This window comes from Mandrillus leucophaeus, unplaced genomic scaffold, assembly GCF_000951045.1.
Source record: "Mandrillus leucophaeus isolate KB7577 unplaced genomic scaffold, Mleu.le_1.0 Scaffold360, whole genome shotgun sequence".
In the NCBI taxonomy this organism is placed as follows: Eukaryota; Metazoa; Chordata; class Mammalia; order Primates; family Cercopithecidae; genus Mandrillus; species Mandrillus leucophaeus.
This window is the reverse complement of record NW_012103810.1, coordinates 2,244,365-2,252,714: the sequence shown is the minus strand read 5'-3', so window position 1 is coordinate 2,252,714 and position 8,350 is coordinate 2,244,365. Positions and strand designations below refer to the sequence as shown.

The 8,350-nt window shown below is 49.0% G+C and overlaps 1 protein-coding gene across 1 annotated transcript in view; it reads right to left on the bottom strand.

The window, feature by feature from the left end:
* Positions 1–8,350, bottom strand: part of KCTD14 (potassium channel tetramerization domain containing 14) — a 48,630-nt gene that overhangs the window by 33,562 nt on the left and 6,718 nt on the right. The window contains exon 2 of the mRNA XM_011989714.1: positions 4,595–4,689. The gene's annotated coding sequence lies outside the window, so the exon portion shown is untranslated. The remainder of the gene's footprint in view (positions 1–4,594; positions 4,690–8,350) is intronic.

The window sequence follows — 8,350 nt, the reverse complement described above, 5'->3', positions numbered from 1 at the left end:
GCACTCTGTCACCCAGTCTGGAGTGCAGGGGTGCCACAATCACGGTTCACCACAGCCTCAACCTCCTGGACTCAAGAGATCCCCCGACCTCAGCCTCCTGAGTAGCAGGAACTACAGGTGCACAACACCATGACTGGCTAGTTTTTAAATTTTTTGTAGAGATGGGGATTTCCTATGTTGCCCGGGCTGAACTCCTGGATTCAAGCAATTCTCCTGCCTTGGCCTTCCAAAATGCTGGAATTACAGGCGTGAGCCACTGTGCCTGGAGGAAAATTACTTTCCATTGTTTCTTATTTTATACTGTCTTAATTTTTCTTTCTCTCTCTCTCTCTCTCTCTCTCCCGGCTTTTCCCTTCCTTTTTTTTTTCCCCCAACCCTTTTTTTTGGTTTTTTCTTTTTTTTTTTTTTTTTTTTTTAAGTTACGTATAGAGGACAGCTTGTGTGACCTGGGTTCAAGTCCTGACCTTGACATTAACTACATGGTCTTGTACAAATCTCATCTTTTTGCTGGGCTACGTAATCTTTCAGGTCCCTTCAGTGCGGAGGTGGAAACGGACAGCCTATGTGTTTTCAAGACAGTCTGAGTCAACCCCAAACAGACTCTAGCCAAGCAGGGGACCTGCTCACCACGGCCTCAGTGGTCTCAATCCCTGTCGCCTGAGTTTATGGGCCATGAGCACTCCGAGGTAAACTGTAGTGAACACGTGTAACTTTCCACCCTGCTTTTACTCACTCTCCTTTGTAAAGAACCACAGCTTTCCTTCGGGGGCCACCCCCTTCTTTACTCTCTACTGCCACCATCTTGCTACCATATGTAGCCTGAACTTGAAGTTAAGCTGCAAAGGAAAATAGAACTAAGAGTTGATGAGAACCTGAACACTGATGCAGCTCTGCCTAAGGCCCTACCCCTGGAGAGTTCAGTTAAGTGACCGAGGGTTTTCCTTTTTGACTTAAACCACTTTACAATGGGTGTATCCGTCACTTCTGGCATTCTTAAGAGGCCAGTGGGAGTGGAGAGCATGCTGTATCTCTTCTATTTGTCTCTCCAGATCCACTCCAGCCTTTTCTACTCTGGGAGGCTGATCCTTATGTGGTGCATCCACAGGCTCCCATGCACCCCGGCTTCCAAATGAGTTTGGCCAATGGGAGCTTAGCAGGAGATCAGAGGCAAGAGGAGGCAGAAGCCAGAATATTTCTTCCCGGGCCCTCTCCCTGTCGAGCTCCTATATATTGGCTGCATCCCTCTTCTGAAGGTCCCAGCCCGTGTCAGGGACCCTCTCCACACAGCTATCATCTCAAGTTGTGCTAACTGCCCCCTTCCTCACCCTGTTACTAACCCTGAGGGTCTGCACTATCACTTGTTGCTTTCCCCAAACCCTGCCAAAGGGACTCTTTGTAAAGAGTCCCTTTATGGGCCAGGCACAGTGGCTCACGCCTGGGAGCACTTTGGGAGGCCGTGGTGGGTGGATCACTTGAGGTCAGGAGTTCGAAACCAGCTCAGCCATCATGGTGAAACCCTGTCTCTACTAAAAATACCAAAAATCAGCTGGCCATTGTGGTGCGCACCTGTAATCCCAACTACTTGGGAGACTGAGGCAGAAGAATCCTTTGAATGCAGAAGGCAGAGGTTGCAGTGAGCTGAGATCGTGCCACCACACTCCAGCCTGGGTGACAGAGCAAGACTCCATCTCAAAAAAAAACAAAAGACAAAAACAAAAAAAAACGAAAACAAAAAGTCCCTTTATGGCTGAGCACGGTGGCTCACGCCTGTAAGCCCAGCACTTTGGGAGGCCAAGGCAGACAGATCACTTGAGGTCAGGAGTTCGAGACCAGCCTGGCCAACATGGTAAAACCCCGTCTCTACTAAAATACAAAAATTAGCTGGGTGTGGTGGTGGGTGCCTGTAATCCCAGCTACTTGGGAAGCTGAGGCAGGAGAATCGCTTGAACCCAGGAGGAGGAGGTTGCATTGAGCAGAGATCACACCACTGCACTCCAGCTTGCATGACAGAATGAGACTCTGTCTCAAAAACAAACAAACAAACAACAACAACAAAAAAAAAACTGTATGACAGAATGATATTCTGTCTCAAAAAAAAAAAAAAGTCCCTTTATGAAAGTCTCTTGAAATACCCAGGACATGCCTTTGTTTACTGAATGCCAGTATATCTATAAGTGTTTTTGAGTGTGAGTGTGTGTGTGCACACATGTGCATGCATTGTGTCTGTGCTGTTCACTTGACAATCTCAAACTGGGACAAGAAGGGGCTGATTTTCACAGGTGCTCACCATGTGCCAGACTCCATGCAGGGCACTTTATATGCACGATTGAGTTTCATCCTCACAATTCTATAAAGTAGATATTTTTAGCCACATTTCACAGAAGATAAAACCAAGGGCCAGAGAGGTGAAGACACTCTCCCAAAGTCCCACAGCTAAATAAATAGAGGAAGCAGGATTTGAAACCCATATACATCTGGCTCTAAAGCCTGTGTCCTTTAGCCTCCTCTGGGCACTGCTTTCCCAAATGCCTGGCTCATTCTCATACTTTAGATCTCCGCTTAAATGTTACCTTTCCCGAGAGGCCTTCTGTGACCACTCTATTTGAAGGCTGTCATCACTGATTCTTTTTAGTAAGACACTACTTTTCCTTCAGGACATGCCTTTGTTTACTGAATGCCTGTCCCAAGCTCCATGAGGGCAGCCAGTCTCCATATCTGTGGTTTTGTTCACCACTGTGATCCCGGTGCAGAGCACACGTGGCTGCTACATGCTAGGCCCCGGATAAATCGCTGCTAAGTGAAAACATGGCAAAGGAAAGGAACAGACATTTATTAAGTGCCTGCCCAACGCCAGGTGTTTTACACAGTTTGTCTTAGGAAGTACCTGCTGTTGTCCCATTTTGCTAATGAGGAAACCAAGGCCAAAGAAAGAATATGACTTTCCCAAAGTCACAGAGCCACGAGCCAGGGTTCAAAACCAGGTCCCTCTGATGCCACAGCTGTGCTCGTTCCATGGTGCCCTCTGTCCTCTACTCAGGTGTCCACCACAGGGTGAGAGGCAGAGGGGCCAATCCGTAAAACTCATGTGAATCATTCCTGGACAAACAGAAACTGGGGAGCAAATAGTGTCTGCTGCAACCACTCCCCCGGGGCTGGCCACTCCCAGACCTCATGGACACACACCCTCCCAGCCCAGCCAGGACACATCCTCTTCCCTGTTTGCCCTCAGGCTCTAGGCCCAGCTCCACCCATTCTGTGACCTCCACAAACACTGTTCCTGGCCTCTCTTTGCAGGGCTACTTATGGCTGATAACTTGCTCTCCAAGCTACCAAGGGCCAGCTCCAAGGCCCTGAGCACCAGGGACTGGTGCACCCCTGAGTCCTGCGAGTAGGCCAGTTCACCAGCTGATGCCAATAAAGAAGGTACCTCCTGCTGAGCCTCCAGAACTATACTCAACCCAGGCTGACACATGGGTGGACCTTTTCCTTCCTCCTCCCTTTGCTCTCAGACCCTGCCCATGTTCCACTTTAAAATCATTGCCTCCAGCCAGCCTGGCTAACATGGTGAAACCCCGTCTCTACTAAAAATACAAAAATTAGCCGGGCGTGGTGGCACATGCCTGTAATCCCAGCTGCTCGGGAGGCTGAGGCACGAGAATCGCTTGAACCCGGGAGGCAGAGGTTGCAATGAGCCAAGATTGCACCATTGCACTCCAGCCTGGGCAACAAGAGCGAGACTCTGTTTCAAAAATAAATAAATAAATAAAATCATTGCCTCCCTAATGGGAGGCTTCTGGGATGCCGAATAAAGTTCTTTTTCGTGAACTAGGTGCTGGTTCCACACGTGTGCTCGCTTTGTGAATATTAACTTAGGTGCGTTCCTCTGTGTGTAAGTTACATTTCAATAAAAAGTTGACCAAAAAAAAATAATAATAATAATATCTGTGCTACCTGACTCTTGCCCCAGGCTTCCCCACCAGACCAGCATGGATTAAGGCACCCTGCCCCACCACACCATCCTTTCTCGCTACTTCCCCAAACATATCCAGAGGTCCTTCCTATCTAAGGGTTTCTGACTGAAAATTGGCCAGCAAAGACAGGACAGAACAAAGTAGCCAACATGAGCAGCATCCCAAGTCTTGGGACCTGGGGTGTCCTGCTCCTGGTGGACAGCTCCTCCCACCTTCTCTGAGACATCTCTTGGAGCCCCATAGACCTCTCCATGATCCAGTTCGAGTGAGAGGTTCTCGGATCCTTTCCCTATTCTTACCCCAAACCTCTTTCTCAGGCCATACTGATGGCCTCTGGCCTGCAGGGCCAATTTTCTGGTGCCCAGGACCATGTGCAAACAACTATTGTTTACCAACTGTCCACTGTCACTCAGAAGGGCATCTTCCATGGCCTGGACTCAGGACCTCTCCCAGCTTGTCCTCCTTGGGTTCCTGGAAAGGAATTAACCGCACCCCATCCGGTTCCCCACTCACTGGTTCCCCAGCCCAAGCGCGTAGGCCCCAGCTGGTTACCCCAAGTGAACAGCTTCTCCACCGTCTCACACAGCCTGAACACCTCCAAGAGAAGGGGGCGACCTGCATACCTAGTGGGTGGTGGTAGCAGAACTTCCCACAGCGAATACAGCAGGGGTGTCAGACAGGGATCCTGGGGACAAGCAACAGAGGGGAACGTCACCCCCTGAAACAGAAAGAGAGTTTCTTAGAAGACTATCAGTGTTCACAAAGGACGGAGACCAGGCACTCAGAGGGCCCAGGCCAGGAGCCTGACTAGAGCCACACTGCAGAACTGGATGGCTACTGCTGCTGTGGTCACGGTCAGGCCTGGATGTACCAGGGGCTGCTAGCAGAAGAATCCCATCTCTTGCAAGGGATTCTGTAGTGGGAGCAAGGGCCAGGAATTGGCACTCTGCCTAAAACTCATGGGAATTTCCCCAGAAGGGAGAGTATGGGGCCAAGAGGGAAGGAGTAGAGTCTGGACTTTAGATTACAAAAACAAAACAAAAAAAACAGCTGTCTCTGACCACAGGGTTGGGCTGAACTGAATTTCAAGAGGACCTTGAACTAGGACAGGGTTGGTGCCACCCCTACTACATAAATATCCACTAACAAAACTTGAATCATGCCATTTAAAATATTTATTTAACCAGGCCAGGTGCGGCGGCTCATGCCTGTAATCCCAGTACTTTGAGGGGCCGAGGCAGGCAGATCGCTTGAGCCCAGGAGTTCAAGACCAGCCTGGACAATGTGGAGAGATCCCATCTCTAAAAAATATACAAAAAAAAAAAAATTAGCCAAGTGTGGTGGTGTGCTCCTGTAATCCCAGCTACTCAGGGGGCTGAGGTGGGGGGATTGCTTGAGCCCCAGTAGTTGAGGCTGCAGTGAGCCATGATCTCGCCACTGTACTCCAGCCTGGGTGACAGAGCAAGACTCTGTCTCACAAAAAAAAAAAAAAAGATTTATTTAAACATGTGTGAGCCTGGGGCAACATGGTGAAACCTTGTCTCTACAAAAAAAAAAAAAAAAGCTAGGCATGTTGATGCGTACCTCTAGCCCCAGGTGATCAGGAGACTGAAGTGGGAGGATCACTTGAGCATGGGTGGTTGAGGCTGCAGTGAGCCGGTCTGGGAGACAGAGTGAGACTCTGTCTCAAAAAAAAAAAAAAAATTACTCATTTTTTTCGTCTGGTATCCTGAAGATTTCCCCCATATGAAGGGCTCTTCTGTACCACTTTTTAAAATGGCGACATAGCATTGTGTTGTATGAATGTATCATAAATCTACTAAGCCACATTTTATTTCTTCTCTCCTTCCTTCTGTATTTTTTCTGTCTTTCTCTACTGTAACAGCGCTGCAGTGAGCATCCTTGACAGCTAAGGCACTGTGCAAAGAGTAGGCACTTTTTTGAGCTCTTATTCCGTGTTTCCACATTACTAAGAAAGCTGTGCCCACCATCCAGGCACACAGGGTGTGGCTGCCCTACTTATGTTTTTGCCCCATGTTCAGAGTCTGACCGCCAGCAGAATTCCGGGGCTGCAGGCAACGGCTGAAACCAGAGCTGGCTGCTGGCCAGGAGCTGAGAACCAAGCCAAGGTTGCCCCTGTTTCCCGTGTCTTCCTGGAATCTGAAGCACGGGGATTTTATCTGGCTGATTCAAAGTACCCTCAGAAACTCACTTCCTGCTCCATGTTCTTTTTCCTTTCTCCTGTCTTCTCCTTCTTCTCTCTTCCCTATTTTCTCTTTCTTTCTTCTTTCTTTCTTTCCTTTCTGTTTCCTCTTTCTCCCTCCACTTCTTCCTGTGTCTCTTCTCTCTTTAACTCTGCTCCTCTTTCTCTCTGGCTCTTTTCTCTTTGTGTGTCTCTCTGCTGTTTTCTTCCTCTTTTGCCTTTTTTCTGCACCTTTTAATTTTCTCCCCCTGGAATCTAGCCTCATTTCTGTGTCTTTTCTCTGTCTCTTCAGTGGATGTCTGTCCTCCATTCACCACTCCTGTTCTGTGAGTCATCCCTTCCCCAGGGAGAGAAGGCAGCTAACATACTCCTTGCTAGGCTTTGATTTTTCATTTTTATTTATTTATTTATTTTTCAGACAGAATTTCACTCTTGTCACCCAGGCTGGAGTGCAATGGCGCGATCTCAGCTCACTGCAACCTCTGCCTCCTGGGTTCGAGCAATTCTTCCACCTCAGCCTCCCGAGTAGCTAGGATTACAGGTGCGCATCACCACTCCTGGCTGATTTTTATATTTTTAGTAGAAATGGGGTTTCACCATGTTGGCCAAGCTGGTCTCTAACTCCTGACCTCAGGTGACCCACCCGCCTCGGCCTCCCAAGGTGCTGGGATTATAGGCGTGAGCCACCACGTCTGGCCACTAGGACTTAATTTGAATGGAAGGTGATTTTGCCTCCCACAAAGGACAAAGCTAACAGATCTCCGAAGTGGGAGCTGCCTGGTAAACCAGGGTGACCCAGGCACTCTGGGCTTCAAGGATTGAGAGACACACAGTCTGTCAAGCTTCCAGTAGAGGCTGTATCACCCCAGGGGCCAGCACACTGGGCCTGATGACTTACCAGGGCGGCATTAGCACAGTGGCAGCAGGATGCAGGTAGGGGAACTGGAGTTTATGATGTTGCTACAGGGAGCAAACCTACTGTGTGTGGGCGGGCTCAGGGCTGGATGCTGGAGACGCAAGAACATAGCAGTCCCAGTCTGCATGAAACCACCTTCGCAAAATTATCACAGTGAGAGGAATCTGACATGGCTGACTCCATCTTGCTTCCAGCATCACAGGTTGACTGTCTTTGCTCATTCCTGGGCATGTGCCAAACTAACTTTGGGAGGAATTTAGTTCATAGTTTAAATGATAATGGCTGGGCACTGTGGCTCATGCCTGTAATCCTAGCACTTTGGGAGGCCAAGCGGGGTGGATCACCTGAGGTCAGGAATTCCAGAGCAGCCTTGTCAACGTGGTGAAACCCCATCTCTACTAAAACTAAAAAATTAGCTGGGCATAGTGGCAGGCACCTGTAATCCCACCTACCTGGGAGGCTGAGGTGGGAGAATCACTTGAACCTGGGAAGCAGAGGTTGCAGTGAGCCAAGATCGCACCATTGCACTCCAGCCTGGGTGACAGACCGAGACTCTGTCTCAAAAAAGATAATAGCCTTTCCCCAAAACTAAACTGTTCTTGTAAAACTAATAAGAGGCCACCAAGTTAGGAGGATGAGAGGGGCTTGAATTCTAAATAATTACCAGCCTTTATTGCAGAGATCATAAGATTTGCAACTTCCCCAATTACACTTGCAGAAGACATCACTATTGTAGAGCCAAAGAAAGGTTGACGTGGCCGAGTGTGGTGGCTCACACCTGTAATCCCAGCACTTTGAGAGACTGAGGCAGGCAGATCACTTGAGACCAGGAGTTCAAGACCAGCCTCACCAACATGGTGAAACCTCATCTCTACTAAAAAACACAAAAATTAGCCGGATGTGGTGGCACATGCCTGTAATCCCATCTATTTGGGAGGCTGAGGCAGAAGAATCTCTTGAGCCTGGGAAGTGGAGGTTGCAGTGAGCCAAGATCGTGCCACTGCACTCCAGCCTGGGGGACAGAGTGAGACTCTGTCTCAAAAAAGAAAAGAAAGAAAGAAAGATTGGCTGGGCGCAGCAGCTCATGCCTGTAATCCTAGCACTTTGGGAGGCCGAGGCGGGCAGATCACGAGGTCAGGAGATCAAGACCATCCTGGCTAACACAGTGACACCCCGTCTCTACTAAAAATACAAAAAGTTAGCCGGGCGTGGTGGCGGGCGCCTGTAGTCCCAGCTACTCAGGAGGCTGAGGCAGGAGAA